We start from the raw sequence: 24,773 nt of genomic DNA, 5'->3' as shown, positions 1-24,773 counted from the left end.
TTTAATGCCATGGCAAGTACAGAACGCTGTCCCTCCTGCTGCTCCTCAGCAATGAATGGAGGCCCTGGAAATGGGCTGTGTGAGGCATGGGTAGACTGCCCTACTCCTTTTCTTAGGTCAAGAAGCTGTGACTGGGCTGGTGAGGGGCTCAGGGGGTAAAGGCACTTGCTGGTGAGCCTGGAGACCTAGTTTAATCTCTAGAACCCACATAGAGAAGGGAAATAGCCAATTACAGGAAGTTGACTTTTTGTTTCCAGTGTGGTTATGATACCCATGTGTATTCCTACACACACACACAGATATGCACACACACACACACACACACACACACACACACTCACAGAGACACACACAATGACAATGGTGGTGACGCTGATGTAAGAAGCTAAGATTGCTCAGCCTGTTACTAACCCTTAATCACCTCCACTACACCTATGGATAAAACCTTAGATAGTCTGAAAACCTCCCAGGGTGTCTCTTCCATGTTCTTTTCACCCACCATCTCTGAGCTCTGGTGATCTGGTGGTTAGGCCTTGTCTGTCTCCATGTCTGGCCTCCCTGGAGACACACTTTGGGTTGAGTACCCTGAACGAGTCTTTCAGCTCAACTCCTGAAATTTTAACCCTGGGCAGACCTTACGTCATATGCTTCCAGTTTCCTGGGTGCCCAGGCTAGCAGGCATGGCTTCACTACAACAGAGAGACACAGACAGCCAGGCAGGGCAGGAAGGGAGTGGCCCTTGGGCTTTGTCACACAGTTTTAACACCAGGTGGGTTTAGAAATTTGACTAAATGTTACTCTTAAGTTTCAGCATAAGCGACTTACCCATTTCCTTGACATTTATCATTTAGCTTATCTATAACTTCTGCTTAAATACGGTAGTACAGCTATATTTTCTCAAATAGCCAATTATTATGTTTAATTTTAAAAATTTATCATAATTGGAACAGTTATGAGGAGTTCTGTAAATTCTGAAGAACTCCTCAGCACTGGGATCCTGTCTTCTGCCTAGTCCCCAAATAGATCTATTTTTCCCTTTTCCTCACCACTGCTTCTATTTTGTGACCTTAGTCCAATGTCATGTCTTCCTTTGAACCACACTGTTGTCATCCCCCAAATCATCTCTGTCTCGGTACCCACATTCAAACATTCACCCTGTCACACCTTCTTAGAGGTCATTTCTTCTAGCAGACATCTAAGTGTAGATGAAGTTTTTCTCAGTACTGCTGGCTCCAAAATAAAAACAGAGATTTATTATTAATTGTAAATTCTCAGCCAATGGCTTAGGCTTGTTGCTAACTAACTCTTACAACTTAAATTAACCCCTCTATATTAATCTGCATTTTGCCTTGTGGCATTACCACTCTTTCATCTTGCACCTCCTGCTTCCTCTACATGTCTGGCTGGTGACTCCTCTGACTACATCCCCGTCTCCAGTGTTCTTAGTCTGGTTCTCCCATCTAACCTAATCATGTCCATCTATTGGCCAGTCAGTTTTTTTTAATTAAGTCAATCACAGTGACGTGTATATATTCACACAGTGTAAAGGAATATTCCATATTTAATACCTGAAGAGACCCTTCTAAATTTTCAGGAGAAGCCTACTGAATTCATTTTCCTTATACAGTTTCCTAGCAAGCAGCCTGTCCACAGTCACTTACTGATTAAAACTATGTCATCTGGACATCTAGAGTTAGAGTATTTTCTCAACTTTTTGAATTGATTTTTATGTTAGTCAGTGTTCTATTGCTGTGAAGAGATACATTGACCATGCAACTCTTATAAAGGAAAGCACACATTTATAAAGTGTGTCACTAGGGGTGACTTGCACTTTGAGGTGTAGTCAATTAACATAATGGCAAGAATCATGGCAGCACACCATCAGACATGGTGCTGGAGAAGTAGCTGAGAGTTCTATATCCAGTCTATAGGCAGCAGGAAAAAAAGAGACAGATCTGGCTCGAGCTTTTGAAACCTCAAATCTCACCCCTAGTGACACACTTCTTACTCCAGCAAGGCCACACCTACTAATCCCTCTTAAGTAGTACTCTAATGACCAAGCATTCAAATTTATGAGCCTATGGGGGTCATTCCTATTCAAATCACTACATTCTATATCTCAGTTTCTGCCTCTTCGTCATTGTTTCTTCTTTCATATGTTGGCCATAAAAAGAATAACCAGGTAATATTATTTCAAACTTTGTGCCTTCACACAATAAATTATTTAGTTAATTTTTTAAAAATCCCATAGTGAAATGGGATAGAAAGAAGCAAGGGTTTTTACATAATTTTATTATTTGACAAAAGTTTGTTTTTCTTTTAAGTTAAAACACATTTGTGTTCTCTACTGAGGAAGCAGTTGATTCATGAAGCTCTCTAGACACTGCTTAGTTTTAAGATTTAAGTCCTGGGCAGCTCAGGCTGGATGGAGACCTGCTTAGTGGCTGGAGTACTTCACATTGACAGGTCACCCTGGAGTCTCCCTTCACTAGGTTCTGAATCATTGTGGGTGGCCATAACCCATGGTGAAAAGGAATTTATGCACTCTTTAAGAGAAAAATCACATCTGATACTCAACTCTTTATTCCCACCCAGGCCTCCTAAGAATGTTCTTCCCATCCCTATACTCATCTCTTAGCTCATGGAAGCCTTAGTCTCAAATCAAACACCCCAAAGACACGTGTGTTTGAGGAAATGGGATCAAAGGAATAGGACAGTATTCTGGACCTACAGGTTACACCACTGATAGCTTTTCAGCTTTTTTTTTTTGACAACCTTGCAACCTTGGAGAAGTTGGAGAGGGCATCAAAAATGTGGTGTTGACTCTTTAGTGACCCACAGTAAAGACGGTAAGGATAATAAACAATGAAAAACAAACCTCTTGTCTCTACCACAACCATCCGTCCACCCCTTTCAAAGTGCACTGGCTCACCTCTTCTTTGGCGGCAATCTTGGTGGTGAGGGTTTCTGACAGTGTTTATGGTCATCACGAATCATCACTGCCTTCATCAGGTGCCACAGCAGGACTACCAGCAAACTCCTCCACCTGCTCACGTTTTCATGAGAGAAGAGGAGAAAGGAAAGCAAGGATTATATTCCAGCCCCAGACCCCCCTCTCCTGGGAAATTTTAGGTCTCATTTAGAAAGTTATTGTTCAAGTGCTCTATTCTAAGAAAAAGATTTTATCTTTGTTCATTTGTTTTTGAAGAAAGGGTATCTCTCTCCCAGCTTCCTTCTGCCACAGCATGGTCACGCTCTCGCTTTCTCTTTCTGCCACCCTCTTGGTTCCCGTGTTCTCCACACGGAATGAAAAGCCGCAGAAATTGTCCCTGCTACAGAGCAGGAGTTGCCACCGCTGCAGGCTGAGACAGAGTCGGGAACAGAATCCGACAGCGATGAATCAGTCCCGGAGCTCGAGGAAGAAGACTCCACACAGACAGCCATGCAATGAGCCCAGCTGGCTGCAGCAGCTGAAATCGAGGAGGAACCAGTCAGTAATGCAAAACAGTCAGGGTGAAAAGAAGGCAAGGAAGGCTATGGTAGAACTGGGTCTTCGACAGGTTACAGGGGTTACTGGAATCACTATCCGGAAATCTAAAAATGTCCTCTTCATCATCACCAAACCAGATATCTACAAGAACCCAGCTTTAGACACCTACATCATATTTGGAGAAGCCAAGATTGAAGACTGGTCTCAGCAAGCACCGTTAGCAGAGGGCCTATCTATGTAGCCCTGGCTTTCCCCACCTCTTGACTCATCCAGCTTCATGTTATTTCTCTCTTTCACAAACAAACAAAACAGGATTTAAAAAGTAAACAAAAAGCACACACACACAAACGAGTCTGTTTCTTTGTTGACAGTCTACTGGAGAATGTTTATAGTGCCCAGTCCCACTCCATTGGAGAAAACTAATTTTCCCTTTCCCAGTAGGTACCAATTGCAAATAGCTCTTTGGTTAGGACTGGGGAAGTAGGCACAAGTCCCACCTCTAACCAAGACTGTTTTTGTGTTAAGCCTGACTGATTTCTATTGCTTTGTAGACAGAGCTTGTGGGCATACGTTTACAAAGACAAAGAGAAAAGAAACTCAAGGTGCCTTGGTGTTTCAAAAGCAACCAGTGAATATTGTACTGACACAAGAAATTTGTGCTGGATAACTGGATGACTCACCTTACACTATAGGAACAGAGATATGACAAGGGAATAGAGCAGGGACGGGGCGGCATCAATTAATGAACAGGCCATTGCCATTGCCCTTGGTCATCCACCAGAACTAGATGGTAAGAATCTTGCTAAGGGTATCATTCACTTCGGATATGGGGCACAGAGAAACTAACCTGGGCCTGGTCTGGAAGCTTCCTCCCTGATGGCTGATTCTCATAGTACTGGAAGAGGCTATGCTAGGTGAGGGGAGAGAAAAGTCACCAATGGTCTTTTCTACCTATGTACCCCGAAGACTACATTACTAACATGGCAGGCAAGATGTTCAAAACGTTACAATACTATCTAGAACATTTTGGGGTTAACTAGTTGCATTTGAAGCCTGCTCATTGGGAAAGATATTTGTTTGGTACTGTGAACTTGCTCCAAAGCTTTTGACTGGAGCAGTCACGAGTCCTAGGAGACTCTATGCACTGCTCATGTTGCAGAATGGACACATAGCCAAAGTTCATCTATACATTTATGTCTACACCCATAGGCTAGTGCTTATCTCAGACTGGGCCAGAGAAGCTTCTTTTGAAGAGAGTGATGGAAAATGCAGAGACTCCAACCAGTCAGAGTGCAGAGAGTCAGTAGTGACCATTGAGATCTCAGCTCTAAACAATATATCTAGACCACCCACTCCCAAATTCAAAGAATATCATCAAAGAGGTGGCCAAAGGAATGTAAAATCTAGAGGGTACAGAAACAGTGACTGTCTTCATAAGACCTACACACACACACACACACACACACACACACACACACACGGACACATGACACTAGACGTAAGGTAGAACTGGGCCTTGTTTGGAAGAAGAAAGGATTCAGCAAGAGTAGGGAAACAATGCAAGAGGGCAATGTGGCATGAATATGGACACAATACACTTTAAATGTGTGTAATTGTTATAAAAGATTAGTATGTCTGGTTTGATCACATGCTCCATCAGTCCCACAACTGGCCTTGGTTATCTCCCATTAGATCAGTCCCACAGTTTCAGTGGGTGGACACACTCCTCGCGGTCCTGACTTCTTTGCTCATGTTCTTCCTCCTTCTGCTCCTCATTTGGACCTTGGGAGTTCAGTCCAGTGCTCCATTGTGGGTCTCTGTCTCTATTTCCATCCATCGCCAGATGAAGGTTCTATGGTAAAATACAAGATATTCATCAGTGTGGGTATTAGGACAAGGCCAGTTCAGGCACCCTCTCCTCTGCTGCCCAAGGAACAAGCTGGGGACATCTCCTTGGACACCTGGGAACCCCTCTAGAGTCAAGTCTCCTGCTAACCCTAACATGGCTCCCTTAATTAAGATATCTACTTCCCTGCTTCCACATCCACCCCTCCTCCATCGCAACTATGCCATTTCCTCAAGCTCTCCCATCCTCCCCTTCTCCTTTCTCTCTTCCCATCTCCCCTTATTCCCACCCCACCCCCACCTCCGTGCTCCCAACCACTGCCCGGCAATCTTGTCTACTTCCAATATCAAGGAGGATAACTATATGTTTGTCTTTGAGTTCACCTTCTTATTTAGCTTCTCTAGGATCACGTGGCCAACGGTGGAGGCTGACTGAGAAGCCAAGGACAATGGCACTGGTTTTTGATTCTACTGCATGGACGGGCTTTGTGGGAGCCTTGCCTGTTTGGATGCTCACCTTCGTGGACCTGGGGGGAGCGGGGAGGACCTTGGACTTCCCATATGGTAGGGAACCCTGATTGCTCTTTGACCTGGAGAGGGAGGAGAAGGGGGAGTGAGGGGAGGGGAGGGAAGTGGGAGGAAGGGAGGAGGTGGAAATTTTTAATAAAAAAATTAAAAAATAGAAGCACTCTCTTCAAACACTTCAAAAAAAAAGATTAGTATGTAAAAGAAGCCTGTTGGTAGAAAAACTGGTGTGCTACAATAACCTACAATAGGCATTTATTTGTTTTGAATGAATGAGTTTATTAAGTATACAGAGTAAAAATAAAAAAAATAAATAACAAGCAACAGATGGATGAATGGTAGCCAGACAGATAAAAAAACTACCATCAAATTGTGTGCTCAAAACATCTAGCAAAAACTGACTGGAGAAGCCTCTTCACGGCAGTAGCTGGAGAGAGTCTAAGACAAGACAGAGCATCCTTCCAGGTGAGGGTTCCAAGCCAAAGCAAGCAAACAAACGAACTGCAGAAAAATAACATCTTCAAATTGAGAGCAACAAACATTCAGCACAAATCATCTGAAGCAACCCCATTAAGGCAGACAGGTGTAGCTCCTCACGGAGAGTGGCAGGCAAAGCAGGGTACCCACAAGTAGAGCTTCCAGGTAAGAGAGTAGATAGCGGCAAGCAAAGATCATGCTGTGGCTCCAGGAGCTTACATCCCCCAGAAACTGAACGGGGAAGCTGAGGCAGCCGGAAGTTCCTCATTGAGCTTTCTTCATGGTTGAGCCTCCCATGGCTGAACTCCCGCACCTCTTCCCTACTGCAGACACTTTTATAACATGGGATAAATAATGGTAACATCTGCTGGAAATTGTTCACCTTCCAGCTGTTTTCAGGGACATGGTGTTTTGACTTTTGGGCTGTTTTATCTGTCCTATCAAAGACTTAGAGTTGCCAGCCCATCTCCAGGCAAAAGGGCCTGGGAAGACTCTTTGAAACAAACATTGGTCTGAAATAGGAATAGGGGAACAACCATGCTTTCAGAGCCAGCTTCGCAAGAGAGCTTTAACAGCACATAAAAAAATACCATTATAATACACATAACAACTGGAAACCCCTCCCCAGTAGACTTACATGTAAGGGATGACTCGTGCCAGAATAGTGCATAACATGCACATATGGGAGAAAGTGGGTGTGACATAAATAACCCATAAGGGTCATAAAATCCTTGGCTCACAACATTTGAATTCAGAACCTTTCCCAGCTCTCTGTTCTGCTTCTACACTCAAGAGTGTTCTCTTTCTTAATAAACTGCTTTAATTTCTATTTAATTTATTCATAGTCTCTGGTTGAATTCTTTTGTTTTTGAGACATATGAGCCTCTAACCCTCAATAGGTGCTCTGTAGACTTCCGTCAATGCTGCTATCAATGGACCAGTGATCTTATTTCCAAACTTTCTCTATCAATACCTAGTCATATGCTTATTTTTATATGAATAATTCTATCTGCTTTAGGTAGCTTGAAGATAGAATGAAATAGTATAGCTAAAGGTAATTCTAAGACCATTAAGGAGGTAGGTTATTGCTGTAGATGATTTTTTTAAAAAAATAATACATTATTCTCAATACTTTGAAAAGCCTACTCCAATATACCATTTATCTTTATGGAAATAATTAACAGATACTGTGAATTCCAAACTGCTATCCCTTAATCTGTTCAAAATTGAACAGGATGTACATACCGCAGGACACTTTATTTTTCCATGATTTTCATATCTAGGAAAGTTATAAAGTTTTATGGAAAATGGAGGGGTCACATGCCAAGCTTTAACTAAAATTTATTGTAAGAATGAAATAATTGCAAAACTTTGGTTTTGGCATGGTAACTAAAAACCATTATTTTTCTAATAACTCCCAGTCTTCATAGAACACAGTTTTATATAGTTTACACAATAGTTTCTCCAAGGAAGAGAAAGCAGAGGCTTAGATATGTTTTTACTCTTTTTCCCAAGGATACAGAATTTGGAGCTCTAGGCCTTAGTGTGACCACATTGGGAGGTGTGACCACATTTCAGAGGCTTAGTGGAGCTCCCCGAACACCAATGGAGCTCTCTACAAAGGGAGTAAGGAAGTACTTGGGAGATTTTAAAGTATTTCCCACAAGAGCAGTTTGTCATAACACTGAGCCCAGTTGCTGAATGGCTCACTGGTTCCTGCCTGCACACAGGACAGCTCCTTCTCCTATATGAGTCACCTTTTATGATTCATCTTCAATGAGGTCCTTAGTAGAGCTGGTACCATGCCCTTGAAGTCCCAAAACTATAAGGTGAATAAACCTCTTTTCCTTATAACATAGACTGTTTCAGATATCTTGTCAGAATAATTAAAAAATATACCAATAAAGCCTATATAAAGAAAATCATTGTGTGTGCTGTTAGATGTTTTCTATACAATTATGTGCAATATTTCCCCACTCCAGAATAGTATTTTGTCTAGAATTCATAATTTTCTGTCATTGGGAGTTGCTTAAAATTCAATCTAGTCCAAGTGTAAACCATCATTTTCAAATATAACCAATTTTATATCTTTCTCATGTTCTAATTTCTATAATCTTTGGAGATTGATCCTTGTGGATAGTGAAATTAGTTGGGCCAGTATGACGTTCATTAAGAAAGCGGTGGAGAAAATGCTACAGAGCTCTGAGCCTAACTGACAGAACACCCATATACTTCTTATTTTATGGTTTTGGAGGCACAAAGCTACCATGTTAGAAGACCTACATGTCACCATTGCACACAGAGCCCAGAGAGGTCTGCATCACTGAGTTAATGATGGTCTGTCCCTCTTGCTTCTGGAGCCAGGTCCTTTGGGCTTCTGGTCCTCTTCTACTTCCCAGGGACAGTATTAAATAGATCAAACACTCCTACAGGTAGTCCCTGGGTGACAAATGATACTCGTTTCCACTCTGCTCTACCAAACCACCAAATTCCTCCCCCTCCCCCGACTTCCTTGGTTGGTATCCCTAGGCTTCCTTAGTGAGAGACCTGGATGCTCATTCCTGAGTTTTTTAGTTCTGCTTTCTAGAGATGAATAGAATTTTCACCAGAGTCCTAAATTGGCGATGGAGGGATTAAGGGAAGCCCAGGAAGGTCAACTGGCTACACTCACTCACCCATAGTTAGAGGCAGGTACATCATGGCATTTGGAGAGATTCTTTCTAGGTCCTCTGGGTAGACTCCGTCCCCCTTTAGGATCCAAAATTTTGAATGACGTTTTTGGAAATGGGTGTGTGTGTGTGTGTGTGTGTGTGTGTATGTGTGTGTGTGTGATGAAAGAATAATTTATCTAATGGAACTCTAGGAAGTCTTAGCCTTAAATTAATTAAGCCTTTGTCATGCATCTGCTTTTTTAAATATTTATTTGTTTATTATGTATACAATATTCTGTCTGTGTATATGCCTGCAGGCCAGAAGAGGGCACCAGACCCCACTATAGATGGTTGTGAGCCACCATGTGGTTGCTGGGAATTGAACTCAGGACTTTTGGAATAGGAGGCAATGCTCTTAACCTCTGAGCCATCTCTCCAGTCCCCATGCATCTGCTTTTTGTATCACTGTTTGGAATTAGAAAATATGGGACTTGTACTCTATATAAGATGACAAGAAAATATATCTACAAATCCAATTTTAAACATATATAGTGAAGCAAAAATAGAAAAGGAATAATTCAAGTAAATGATGTGAATTAATGTGAAATTTTTTTTCTTTTTTCTTTTTTTGGTTTTTCGAGACAGGGTTTCTCTGCAGCTTTTTTAGAGCCTGTCCTGGAACTAGCTCTTGTAGACCAGGCTGGCCTCGAACTCACAGAGATCTGCCTGCCTCTGCCTCCCGAGTGCTGGGATTAAAGGCATGCGCCACCACCACCCGGCTAATGTGAAAATTTTTATAAATAAAATTTAGCAATAAGAAGTTGGCAGCTATTGATGATCATGTGTTGAGATTTAGTTCTTTGGTTAGATTCCTTCCTATGTGACTAATCAATCAGACAGGAGGGGCCTGGGAAACATGAAGTAGGAGAAATAGAATGTGTTTCTTGGTATTTACAGCACAACACAGTCTTTTAATTATCATCAAGCTTTTAATTCGTAATTCTTCCTGACTCTTCTTTATGTTTGGCTTTGTCTTTTATGCATGGACTAAGAAACTAAAAACACTTGTCTGAATACATTCAACGTTCTTTCCTGTGCAAAAGTAGAATTCAGGGCCAATAGGATATTGATAATAGTAATTTTCATTGAAGTTCCCGCTAATTATCTATCTAACCCATTTTAATTTTCACAGCAGCTGGAGGAGGAAAGCTTCATTCTTGCACAGTGTCTTAGAAAGGAAAGGAGGAATGGGTACCACCAGAAGGGAACGAGAAAAGGGAAGAAGGCATAAAGATCCCTTGCATGTTTTACTGCTTCTCATTGGCTGCATTGCTTGGGTCTTTTTAGTTCAGTGGTTACAATTTCCAAATCAAAACTCAGGACACATGAGTCAACACATTCTGTCTCTGTGGTGACGGAGCAGGTCTGCTATATAAGAGGAAGTGTGGAGCATCTGTGGTACTTGGAGCAAGGGACCCGGTCTAAGTACTTTTCTGCCTGCACCATGAGGACAAAGAAGGGGTTTTGACAATTAGGTATGCACCTTATTTGAAACACTTACTCTGATGCCCTAGGTTTAGAGCTTTGGTGTTTGGTTGTTTGGTATCATTTAGATTTCTAATGCACCAAAGATGACATGGGAATCTGCTTTAGAAAACCCAGGATTCTTTATGGTGCTGTTTAAACTTACCTTCCAGGTCCAGCCAGGTACTTGCTGCATGGGTCTGACCAGTGCTGTTGTAGTGGGTTCTGTGCCTCAAGCGCACTAGGCTTTGTTTAAGCAATGTTGTTGCTGTGAACCCTTCCTCTCAATCATTTTATTATTGAATTTGGGTTTTGTCAATGAAGTCCCTCAGCCCATGGCATATACAACCAGGGCTTGGAAGGTGCTTCTTGAAGGGCTGTCACTCTTGCCATATGGCTGCCTCCCTTCATAAGTTCAGTTACCTACTCTCTGGTCTCTATGGCTAGAGGACTGTAGTCCCCACCCTATGTGGCCTGGGCACAGTAGGAAAGATGCATTGAGGCTGAATATGGTTTGGACGTTCCAAACCTATGAAAGCCTTCACATTTGCTCAGTTAGTATTCTGGGGTCCAAGGAACTATGATATTATATAACAAAGTACGACGAAACAAGCTACTTGACAGGTTGAGAGGGAAAAGCTCAGAGGGAAAATTGTTCCCTTAAATACTATTCTCAAGCCGGGCGCTGGTGGCACACGCCTTTAATCCCAGCACTCGAGAGGCAGAGGCAGGCGGATATCTGTGAGTTCAAGACCAGCCTGGTCTACAAGAGCTAGCTCCAGGACAGGCTCTAAAGCTACAGAGAAACCCTGTCTCGAAAAACCAAAAAAAAATAATAAAAATTAAATACTATTCTCAGTTTTGTAATGGGGTCCTGAAAGTGATGTCACCAACTCTAATGCACTCCAGGTTTGTTGGCTTTACGCCTTGTCAAGTATGTCATTAGGTTGTCAATGTTCCTGTTTTCAGTACTGATCAAATTCAGAACCTCTGGAGACTGGCAGGGCTGGGTCTGTCTAAGCCCCGTGAAGCAGCAGCTGTCCATTTTAGTTTTGTGGCCAGCCCCCTCTCTGCCCTCTCGCCTCCTTGGACCCAGCCCAGTGATAATGTTAACTGCATCCTGTAGTATAAGTACAGTCTCTTAGTCTCTTAGTGCTCCTCATTTAACTGCAAGGGTGAACATACACATTTGCAGAATTAGTTGGAAAAGCCTAATTCCCAGAGAATTGCCAACATTATACAATAATGGGCAGAATCCAGCAAACTCTTTGGTAGGATAGTTTTATACCTACGTTCTCTGTTTTCTTTTATCATCATCATCATCATCATTATTATCATATTAATATTATTATTTACCTTCTCTGTTTTCTATTATCCACTTATATATGGCCACACAATGCTGTCTCAGGTTAGAACACCTTTCTGCCTTTGTTTCTTCTACAAGGAGGACTTCACAGAGAATGTTCTTTATCCCAGGGTAGTTGTTCCTCCGAAACAGTCTCAGGTTCCTTTTCAAGTCTACTCAGCAAATATTTTGGTTCAACGGACACAGTTCCTCCCAAGGGAAGGTAAGCCCTGGTGTTTCAGTTTGGTTTCCTTAGGACAAAGTTACCAAGGACCTCGACTTGTCTCTTATTAAGAAAAGTCACTCTGAAAGCTCTGACTATTCTTCGTGCAGGAGCTTTTGACTCCATACTGTGTCTCTGAAAGAGACTGAAGGCGAGTGACTCCAGCTCTCAGTTTGGGTAAATGGGTTCAGCTTAGAAAGTACACGCCATAGAGTTTACCAAACAGCCTCCAGGAAGATTTCTAAACAAGGACACAGAGCCAGTGTGTCATCTTAGTATTGAACTGTTGGTTCTAAAACCTGGGTTCTGACCTTGGCCTTGGGATCAGTGACTTGTGGGGAAAAAGACATGTAAGATAAGTGCTGGCAGGGCGAGTAGGGTATATTGAACAAACATTTTTTTGCTAAAGGGAGTTAAAAGAATTATTCTAACTTTATAATTGACAAATTTTATATATGCTTTGGTATACAAGGTGATATTTGGTAAAGTCTGTACGTTGTTCAAGGGCTAAATCAAGCTAACTATCATGTGTTTCATTACATCTACTTGTTTTATGGTGAGAACATAAAACTCTGTAATATGACACAGTGTTATAAGATAGACCCTAAGCCTATTGCTATTTAGGTATAATGCTGCTACATTTTTTCCAATGTCTTTCTCAACCACTTCACCTTTCTGCTGTTGGTAATTGTAGCTAGAAGCATTTTCTGTCCGGCTGGTCCCCCGGAACCAGTTTTTCTCTGCCCACCTGTTCCTGAAGCCACTTATAAAATAACCACTTTGAGGCTTAATATTAGTTACAATTGTTTGGCCAATATCTTAGGCTTATTGGCCAGCTCTATTAAATTAACCCATTTCTATTCATCTGTGTATTGCCATGAGACGATGACTTACCAGTGAAGCATGTTACTCCTTTGGTGGCTACACAGCATCTCCTTGACTCTGCCTACTCTCTCTATCTCTGTTTGAATTTCCTGCCTGGCTTTCCTCTGCTAAGCCATTGGCTGAAACAGCTTTATTCATCACCAATAAAAGCAACACATATACAGAAAGACATCCCACATCATCTTCCCTTTTCTGACTAACTACAAAGAAAGTTTTAATTTTAATATAGTAAAGTTGCATATAACAAAACAGTTATCAAACAAGAATGATAGTTACAACATTTAGTCCATTTGTATTTGACAAATTAAGGCAAATACTCTATCATCTATCTTATCTTTGTGAGTCTAAAGTTTTATGTCTAATTTATCTTTTATCATAACTAAGGAAAACTATAATTATAGCTGTCTAATCTTCAACTCCATCAAGGACCCCAGAAGGATATAATATTACCTATGTTAGCAGGAAGTGCATTGTAAGCAACCTCCAAGACTCTAGAATTGACAGCGACATCTTGCTGCCTGGACAGTCACCCAAAATTCTTCTGTAACGTTGGGACATTTGTCTTCAGCCTAAAGGCCCAGAGCATTTGGCAGAGTTTTCAGTAAGCAGAAAATTTGAAGATCTGTTCTGCCTTCTGATGGCGAAGTTCATCAGTTGCTTTCTTTTGTGCCCTGCAGAATGTCTGGCAGACTCTTTCATGAAGTGGGGACCCCAAAGGACTGTCTCACCTTCTTTAGGCAACATTAGCAGTCATTTTTCTGTGGGTCCTGCAGGTCCAGTTCATACAGCATACCATCACGCAGTCCAGTCAAGAGCAGTTTCTTGCCCAAATGGCTAGCAAACTCCATAAGAAGTCTCTTTGATGCCAATCATCCTCTTGAAGTAGAGTGGTACCTCCAGAAGTAGACATGTTGATAAAATCTAAGTTCTTAAAACATTTTAAATGCCACATTCTGTAGGTCTCTGAAGTCTTTGAAGGTTAACCTATCTATTTGAAATATATCTCTGTATATCTAGAAAACCTGACATGACTATAAATTTGACTATTATAGATGACTACCTATTAATCTGTATTTAAACTATACATTACATTTCTTTTTTTTCTTTTTCTTTTTTTTGGTTTTTCAAGACAGGGTTTCCCTGTAGTTTCTAGAGCCTGTCCTGGAACTAGCTCTTGTAGACCAGGCTGGCCTCAAACTCAGAGATCTGCCTGCCTCTGCCTCCCGAGTGTTGGGATTAAAGGTGTGTGCCACCACCACCCGGCTTCTTACACATTACATTTCTAAATGAGCTGTGTAAACATAATACCTTAAACAAGAGTAGAAATATACATATAAAAATTAACCTTAATTATCAATAAACCAAAGTCCACACCAATGCATTCATTTCTTTTTTTATAAGAGCTATTTTTATTTATTTATTTTTTATTAAAAAATTTCTGCCTCCTCCCTGCCTCCCATTTTCCTCCCCCTCCCCCTTCCCCTCCTCCTCCCTCTACAGTCCAAAGAGCAGTCAGGGTTCCCTGCCCTGTTGGGATTCCAGGGTCTTCCCCCCTCCATCCAGGTCTAGGAAGATGAGCATCCAAACAGGCTAGGCTCCCACAAAGCCAGTCCATGCAGTAGAATCAAAACCCAGTACCATTGTCCTTGGCTTCTCAGCAGCCCTCATTGTCCGCCTTGTTCATCAACAAATAAAAGCAACACATATACAGAAGGACATCCCACATCTGGGGGCCATCACTTTGATCTCTGATTCTATTATTGTGACATTTTTACTTCTAAAATGTGGTGGTTTGAATGAGAATGGCCCATAAAAGTTTGCATATTTGAATTCTTGATGCCCAATTCTTGAAACTGTTTAGGAAGGATTAGGAGGTGTGGCTTTTTTGGAAGATGTGTATTGCTTGGCCTGTCTTACGTTTTATTGATGTGAACTTATAAAAGTTGACTATTACATTTTATAAAGTATTAAATTGGGGCTGGCTTACAGTTTCAGATGTTTAGTCCATATCAGCATGGTGGGAAGCATAGTGACATGCAGGTATACAAGGTGCTGGAATTGAACTGAAATTTTTACATCTGGATCCACAGACAGTGGGAAGCGCAAAACACTGGTTTAGCTTTAGCTTTTGAAACTTCAAAGCTCACCTCCAGTTCACCTTCCGTAAGGCCACACCTCCCATTTCCTCTGGAGTAATGCCACTACTGATGACTAAGCATTCAAAAACATTCAAATATATGAGTTTGTTGGGGACATTCTTATTCAAATCACCACACTCTATTTTCTTCTTCCCTAAACACACACACACACACACACACTATTAAGTTGGGCAGTACAATGTTGCCAAAATTAAGCAGTTTTTGAACTAAAAGGTTATAGAGTCATTTCCCTTTAACATTTAAACATTGGCTTTGATAATCCTGTGTATTAACTGAATGCCAGAACTATCTGTCATAATCTTAGGATTAATTATATATATTTAATTTATTGAATTAAAAAAATGCCAACCCAAATTTCCACTCCTTCCCCTCCTCCCATTCCCTCCACATACCTTCTTAACCCACCCCCATCTAATCCTAAGAGACAGTAGGTACATTGCTTTGTGGAAGGTCCAAGGCCCTCCCTACTGTATCTAGGCTGAACAAGGTATACATCCAAAGAGAATATGATCCCCCAAAGTCAGTACATACAGTAGAGATAAATCCTGGTGCCACTGCCAGTGGCCCCTCAGTCTGCCCCAGCCATGCAACTGTCAACCATATTCAGAGGGACTAGTTTGGTCCTATGCTTGTTCCTTCCCAGTCCAGCTGGAGTTGGTGAGCTCCCATTAGCTCAGGTAGATTAATTATATTTTTGGACAAGAGTTTTGTGTTGGGGGAGGGAGGCCACTTGTTGGCTCCCAGCTGCTTAGCCCCAAAATAATCATATAGAAACCATATTATTTAAATCACTGCTTGGCCCATGATCTCTATCTTCTTATTGACTAATTCCTACATCTTAATTTAACCCATCTCCATTAATCTGTACATCACCACAAGGTTGTGGCCTACCAGCAAAGTTTCAGCACATCTGTCTCTGGTGGAGGCTCCATAGTGTCTCCCTGACTCTGCCCTTCTTTCTCCCAGCATTCAGTCTAGCTTTCCTTGCCTGCCTAAGTTCTGCCTTGCTATAGGGCCAAAACAATTTTTTCATTCATTAATTATAATCACAGTACACAGACGGGACTCCCACATCACCTCCCCTTTTCTGTTTAGATAAAAAGGAAAGTTTTAGCTTTAACATAGTAAAATTACATATAACAAAACAGGTATCAAATAAGAACTACAGTTACAATATTTATATCTACTTTATCTTTTATCATTGCCAAGGAAAACTATAACTATAACTATAAATTCTTCAAGTCCATCAAAGACACTGGAAGGATATAATATTACCTAAGTAAACAGGAAGTACATTGTAAGCAACTTCCAAAACTCTAGAATTGACAGAGACATCTTACTGCCTGGACAGTCACCCAGAGTTTTTCTGTACTGTTGGGACATCTATCTTCAGCCTGCAGGCCCACAGAATCTAGCAGACTTTTTCATGAAGCATTTGAAAGTCTGTTTTGCCTCTATTAGCAGTTTGTCAGTCACTTTCTTCTGTGTCCTGCAGAATGTCTGGCAGACTCTTTCATGAAGCAGAAACATGAAGAATCATCTCACTTTTAGGCAAGTTCAGCAGTCATTTCTCTGTGGACCCTGCATGTCCAGTTTATACAGCATACCATAAAGCAGTTCAGGCAAGAGCAGTTTCTTGCCCAAATGGCTAACCAACTCCATAAGGAGCCTCTTTGATGCCCATCTTAGTCTTGAAATAATTGGTGCTGCCAGGAGCAGATGTGTCTCTGTCATGAAAAGTCCTAACTTCTTAAAACATTTAAAATGCCACATTCTGTATTCTTTGAAAGGTTTGAAGAATACCATCTATCTGAAATACATCTCTGTATACCTAGAAAGTCTTACTAACATGACTACAAGCTTGACTATTTTAGATGATTACCTATTAACCTATATTTCTTAATTATATATTACATTTTAAATAAACTACACCATCACAATACCTTAATCAAGAGCAGAAATATACATATAACAAGATTGTCCTTAAATTTGTATCAATAAACCAAGATCCATACCAATGCAAGTCGCTACAGCATATCATCCACCTTTAAAAATAAAGAAACTTTTATAAATAATATTTGGGTATTTGGGCATAGTACTCTCCAAACTGCTTCTTACTGTTTATTGAGTAAAGTAATTTTGTAAGGGGTGTTTAAGGTAACCTTTCAGGAAGTTTGGAAGGATTCCACAGGTTCTCATCCTCTGTGTAAACAAAAGAAGAACCTCTTTTCCAAAGCAACACATCCTTAGACTCATTTTGAATTCAAGATACCTTTGAAATATATGTTGGCTTAGCTTAGCAGTCCCCAGAATCAAATGTCTCTCTGAAGTCAAAAATTCAAAGATAACACAATAATATACACAATCCAGACTCTCTGTTAATTTTCCATCTCTACACGGCTTGTTTTTACTATACTATTTTTCTACAAGTTTAATATTTATTTTATTATCTGTACTCCTTTAATCTATGACTGTTTGTATTCTGTCTCTTTAAAGACTTTACTCATTTTTTAAAAACCATTTACTTCTTTTTCAACTCTCTATACTCTTTTTCTTCTCTCTCCCAAGCCTATGTACATTTATCCAACACTGTGACCCATTTAGAGGTCTTTTATATCTGAATATGTCCAGTTGTGTATCTGTATTTCTTAACTGCCCAGGAGCACTTTTTAAAATGCTAAGCACTTCTTAAAATTTAAGTTTCACCATTACTATGGTGTATATGGTAATTCCTGCTTGCCTGCCCAGTCTAGTATGGTGGAGCTGCTTGTGCCCTACTTCAGGAACACAGCCAGTCCATGTTGATATTAAGCAAGCTGTAGTATGCTGCTCACAAACCCCATCCAAATGGTCTGTCTCCCAAAAGAGCCAGAAGTCATTCTGGCAGCATGACCCAGAAAGCTGACATTTCAAAATTATATGGCTTTTCTCCTATTGCTGAGTCAGGAAAACCTCTCTTAAAGGAGCTGCCGCATGCCACCAGCAAACAGCATGAAGCTATATGAAACTCTGTATTTTTGTGTCTAGAATTCTTTTTCAAAGTCTCTCAGGATTTAAGTGGATTTTAGTTGGCCACATGGGCACCAATTTGTAGTAGGAAAAGCTAGGCTGAATGCTGAGAGAAAGAAGGACAGAGTCAGGGAAACGCCATGGAGCCTCCAGAGACAGACCCTGGGAACTTTAGCCAGTAAGCCACAGCCATGTGGCCATATACAGATTAATATAAATGGGATAAATTAATATAGGAGTTAGCCAATAAGAAGCTGGAGTTAATTGGCCAAGGAGTGATTTAATTAAAACAGTTTCTGTGTGATTATTTTGGGTCAAAGCTAGCCGGGAACCATTAAGCAGCCCCCCTTCCATACTACAGGTTTGTCAGCTAGATCTGTGTGTTACTGTTTTTCATAGTGCCTTTGGCCAAAGGATGTTGTCAGACCATAGATGTGACTGATCATCTGAAATTATTTACAATTTAGAGTCCGCATGTGGCATACATGTTCACTCACTGTTATGCCCAGAATATTGTGTATAATTTGACTAGAGCCTTCACTGCCTGGCCCAGACAAATGCAGGGTTTTTGAGGATGCTTTCAGATATTCCCAGAGTGATGATTACTGAGCCCAGGGTCATCTTATTGGCAGATACACCTAAAGCTATTTTGACTTGATTTTGCTACTGATTAAAAAACCAGGGATGAGGACACCCATCGTCATTAACCAGAAGATGCATCTGGTATATTCAGGGTGTTGGCTTGTAAGAGCCTGTTACTGGTGCCAGAGCTTGAGAATGAAAGCTATCTTTTGTCTTTCAACATAATAGCTGAAGGTTATTTTTTATATAACTTTCTCATTCACAAGTCAGTGACTTCAGTTAAGAAAGATGAAGGAATTGCCATGTGCCACCTAGACACTTGAAAGCTGTGTTGTTATTTGCTTTGGGAGGCTCTTGGTGAAACCTTTATTTTATGCACTTCCTGTTTGCAAGTTAGAAAGGGAATAGGGTCTTTTATAGGGTCTAGCCTGTTATCAATAAATATTTGATCATGGTATTTTTCACTTTGGTTGAGCAAATGAAGAATTTAGATGAGTCTTAAAGGTACTGCAAAGGTTGGTGGAACAAGTAGGGAGCAGTGCCATGACTACCCCCAGCTGCTTCACATTTTCATATTAGAAATTTAACAAAAGGAATATTTTAGCCAATTTTGATTGTATGTAAAAATGGCATTTAGACTTTCAAAAGAAGGAAATACATATATATGTAACAATAACAGTTAAGAAGAGGAGGCCATGAGTTTGAAAATTAATGGGGAGGAGCATGGGAGGAGTTGGAGAAAGAAAAGGAATGGGAGAAGTGATACAATCATATTTTAATACAAATATTAATAAAGAATAACTTAATTGCAGTGTTAAATTCTTTAGTTTCTTATTGCAAACACTCCTTCTCTGTTCACTTTCTTATAAATGAGAAAAAGACTTTGGTGGAGGGCAATTGCAGCTCTCAGCTGGCTGTGACTACACTCGGCAAAAGGGCTGTCAAGCCTCCAGGGGGACCACACTTGCAGCCAGCAGCAGCTGTTTTGAAGACTCTTCAGTTGCCCAAGAACACTACACTAGGATCATAGCTGATTGCTTCAGCTTCTGAGGAGGCAGCCCTAGCCAGGGCTGTTTTAGTTTGTCCAAGTTTTTTTTCTGTCCCAAGACTAGGTGAACTCCAGATGATCAAGATTTTCACTTAGTCTAGAAAAGAAGTTCTTTCACTGCTGGTGTAGCCGAGGTAATGCTGAGACCAATGCTGTGATTGGTGTAAATTGAAACTTCCATCTGTCTGTAAGGTGTATTGTGATTGGTGCAAATTCTAACCATCATTTGCATGTAGTTGGGCTGTGATTGGTCCAATGCCTCTTTCTGTTTATTTATGCAGGCTTCCAGAGTCACATAGTGCGTTGCCTGGGAAGCATTCTCTTCTGTTACCTCCCCTGATGGTGCAGCATGAGGTTCAATGTTGTGTTGTTATTTGTATTAAGAGGCTCCTGCTAAAACACCTCTCAAGTGGATTTTCTTGCAGACTGTTAGTAGTATGGACTGGGCTGGTAATGCAAGAAGCAAGAAGACCAACGAAGGCAGTGAGAATGGAGGTGGGAGAGTAGCTTAGGCAGGGGCAGCTGGGCACTCAGAAGGCTGAAATGCAAACACCAGAAGCCATCTCACTTCTTGACAGCTGAAGAGGAGGCAGCTGTACTGTTCAAAAGAGTGGCCAGCATGAGACTTCTTAGGGTTATAGAAGTAGGGAGGATGAACAGACAAGGCTGAAGAAGGACTGAAAGCTATAAGAGCCAGGGAAGAGAAGCTCCAGGCCCTGGTTCGTAGAAACATTCCATAGAGCTGAGCAGCCCATGTGCCCAAAGAAGCTGAACACTGGTAGCTTCCAGGGGTCAAGGAGTGTTAGTATCTAGCCCTGCTACTTAGCCAGCTGCTGCCAAGGGCTAAGGAACCCCAACTTTTTCATCCATATAAGAGCTATATTTGGATAACATTTGTAGGTGAGCATGGTGGTACATATTTGTAATCCCAGCAACCAAGAGGCAGGGGGATGATAAATGCAAGGTCATCCTGGGCTATAGAGTATATGGCAGGCCACCCTGTTTCAAGAAAAAAAAAGGGAAGGAGAAAAAAGAAAGTAGAAAGAAGGAAGGAAGGACAGAAGGAAGGAAAGAAGGGAGGGAAAGAGGAAGAGCAGGAGGAAGGAAGGAAGAAAGGAAAGAAGGAAAAAAGGAAGGAAGGAAGGGAAAAAGGTATGGAAGGGAGGGCAAAGAAAATGTAACACATGTAAAACTTAGAATCTTGACCCCGAGGCCTGTGTGTGACAGCAGAGGTGCCACCTGCTTGCTGCTCCAGTTCCTCCTAGCCTGCTGCAGCAATTTGCTGCAGTTGAATGCAAAGAGTTGCTAAAGATCAGAGCTCAAGCGTCTCTTTACTCACAATTTCTATAGAATTAGGTCTTTGCTAATTTCCACAGATATTTGAAACAATTTTCCATAACTGTTAATGAGTGGAATGTTAAGTAACGATGAAGTTAGGAACTGGTTGTCATGGTGAAACATTTAAACATTGAACTGGCTAAAATTATTTTAGAGGCATTTTCCTCTTGTAAATGAGCAACTTCTTGAACATCATTTAGCAGCTTCTTGACCTTCATCTGTCATTGCCCTAGGTGTTGATGAAGGGAGGGGTCACTCTCTTCTACATGGCGTATAGGGAAAGAGTTTGTATGGATTTAAGACGTCTTCAAACTGGCTCAAAGTAATAATTCTCTCAGGAGTAAACTAAATTGAATCTTAAGGTGTGTGTGTGTGTGTGTGTGTGTGTGTGTTTGTGTGTGTGTGTGTGTGTGAGAGAGAGAGAGATGTTTTATTGTTTTTGTGTGTGTGTGTGAGAGAGAGAGATGTTTTATTGTTTTTTTGTGTGTGTGTGTGTCTGAGAGAGAGAGAGAGAGAGAGAGAGAGAGAGAGAGAGAGAGAGAGAGAGAGAGAGAGAGAGAGAGAGAGAGGTTTTATTGTTTTATACAGGAGTCACAAAAGACTGGCTTTTTGTTTTATCATTTTTTTGCTTTTTTTTCTTCCAAGACTTCTGTGGTGTTGTCAATACTATTAAAATACACCCTTGACTAAAAAGGAACTGGCGGTAAACTTTTATACTTCCTTTCAGAAGCGAACAAAGAAAACATACCGATATTGTTAAGCTGCAACTTTTTATCACAGCTATGAACTGCCTGCACTATAGAAGATGGCGTTTGAACACTGCTCATATGTCATTCCATTTTTCAACAACTTTAGGGAGCAGGCATTATACTCTTAGATGCTACAGAACTACTCATTAAAGAAACGAGATTTAGGCATGGCAAGTCAGCTCAGTGGGTAAAGGCACTTGCCATGGCATCTAACAACCTGAATTGCCCTGAGACTTCCATGCTGGGAGAAGAGAACCAGCTCTTGTATGTTGTCTTCTAACTTCCACATGTACATTGTCACACACACACACACACACACACACACACACACACACACACTACATGCAAAAATGAAGTTTAAAAAAAGATTTTAAGTTTGAGGTAATAGAGGCACAAATAATTTGAGCCATTTCTGTCCTAAAGATAACCATTATTTGAACTGGGAAGAGTTATTGAAAATACAGTCTTTGAAAATTTTGGAAAATGGACAAAGACACTTAAATTACTCTCTTCACACATTTTAAAACTAAATTTACTTTAACTAATACATAAGGATTGTGCATATTGATGGAGCCCTGGAAGATGACATCCCCTGTGATAGCCACGTAAAGTTCACATGGGTTACACGTGGACATTGTGCATCACTGACATTTGAACAAATACCTCTGTCTTCTCACACACTGGTCATGTCTTCATGACTAAATTTTGAGAATTTTTTGAAACACGCAGAGCATTGTTCTCCATAGTAATGCCGCCCCATAATTTTTGTGGACAGTGACAAGGACAGCCCCACCCCGACTGTTCACACTTTCACCACTAGTACTGTTCCGAGTAGTTCATAAAGGGAAGTAATCTATTTTTACTGAGAAGAAGGTGAGGTGATTAAATATGATGCTTCAAGGAAAGAGAAGATACTGGAAATAAAAGTGACTTAGGGACATGAATGCACCATTGTTGTTGCATCAAAGGCTTTGCTTTTTAAGTAAAGGAAATAAAAAGTGAACTATGAATAATTTCAGCAAGATACAGCTCGATATGCTACTCTGTAGATAGGCAATACCAGAAACCAATGTACAACTAGAACCCAAATGGAAACCCACCCAAACCTAGGAATTGTTGGTTAGGCTTCTGAGGAGTTGGTTTGGAAGGCTGATGGAAACCGTGTATGTTTTGGAAAAGGGAATGGCAAATGAATTTTTTGTGTGCTTGCTTGAAGGATTTGCTTTCATAGATATAATCCTAGAGACTATTTAGAAGGCTGTGGCACACTGGGTTGGAGGTTATTTTCAAACCCAGGTGTGAGTAAGAACCAGAGAAAAGGCCAGAAACCTCAAACAGCCATTTCTCCAGCAGTGTGTGGCTGGGAGTGGTCTCTCAGTTCGGCTTCCCTCTTTGGAGAGTTGGCATTTCGAGCAGAGATTGAGTGACACTTGTTAAAACCAGACAGACACACATAATCTGAGGATTACTTTCTTTTTCTGGAAAGGCTTATTCGAAGTTTTTTACATGACTGGGGCTGTAGCTGGTGGAATCACTTGACAGGAGGGGTCCAGCACCAGAAAGAATAAAAGTTCTTTTGTTCCAGGATTGTACTTTTCAAGGATGTAAATGTGGAGCATCCATTCAAGTCCAGGGATCCCCTTGTTGGGGCCAGAGAGCTGCCTGGACCATGTGCAAAGGGCTGGCCCCGTGTCTCAGCTCTAGGTCTGAACCCTCTGTGCCCTGGCTAACTGAGCGACCTTGTGTGCACCTTCTTCCCCAGACCCTGCTACACCAGTTGGACACTTTGTGTTGATTCATAAGGCTCATGTCTCCAGGCATGTCATTTATTTTCATCCCAGAAGTCCCTCAGCACCCACTCTGTCTGATATATTTGAGTACTTGTCTTCGCCACCTCTCCTGACAGAAGACCCCTCCTTCCTTAAGCCAGCTCTGAGCTTGTGAAATATTATGATTACACTTTATATATTTTATTGATGTATTTCTTGCTTGTCTTCTAAAATGCGAGCTCATTGAAGCCAGGGATTTTTTTTTAGTTATAAAGTGGCTATCCTTCAGATACCTGTAAACAAGCCATGGAGTAAACTTCTAAAAATACAAAGTAGAGAAGACTCAACTCTATTCAAAATTCCAAACAGCATGCTTTGTGATACACCTTTTAAAAGGAAATCCCCAAAAGAAAGTAAAACAACAGCCAGCCAACCAACCAACCAACCAACCAACCAACCAACCAACCAACCAACAAAAAGCCATGAGATGAGTTAACTGAACTGGGCTTGTTTGTTTCTTCTTAACCTCTCTTGAATTAATCCTTGAGAATATTGACATTCAAATTAGTTACTCAGTTTGATCACATTCCTCCATTCTGATTTAGTTAAATATAATTATTTTCCTGTTTTTTTTTTTTTCTGTCAGTTAGCTGTAGGGTCAGTAAGTCCATTCACATAAATAAGACGATAAGAGTGTGATTAGGAGTAATGCTTTGGAAATAAACTTTTCCCAAAGAGATTATTTTGCCCTGGATGAGTAAGTGAAGCAGCGCCTGACTGCTACTTGTAGCTAGGCTGTTAATGATGGCTTCCTTAATTCTTCATACACAGAGTAGATTTTTATTGCTATTTCCATATGTCCTGGCCAAATTCCGTTTTGCTCCTTCAGAATAATTTCCACAAAGTTCTGGAAGGTTGACAGGTATGAGCTGAGTCTAAACTGCAGCTTCTCGAGGCTCCTGTGCCGCTCCCCTTTGCTCAGTGAGACATTACTTTCCAACTCCAAGGGTCAAGATCATGAATCATTCTTTTTTCTTTTTTCTTTTTCTTTTTTTTTTTTTTTTAAGAAATAGTAATTCATCTGAGAAGGGCAACTTACTCTGGGTACTATAAAGAAAAACACTGTTTACTAGCAGGCAAAGTGAAGAAGGAGA

Source organism: Arvicola amphibius, chromosome 3, assembly GCF_903992535.2.
Source record: "Arvicola amphibius chromosome 3, mArvAmp1.2, whole genome shotgun sequence".
In the NCBI taxonomy this organism is placed as follows: domain Eukaryota; kingdom Metazoa; phylum Chordata; class Mammalia; order Rodentia; family Cricetidae; genus Arvicola; species Arvicola amphibius.
This window is presented reverse-complemented; position numbering follows the sequence as displayed.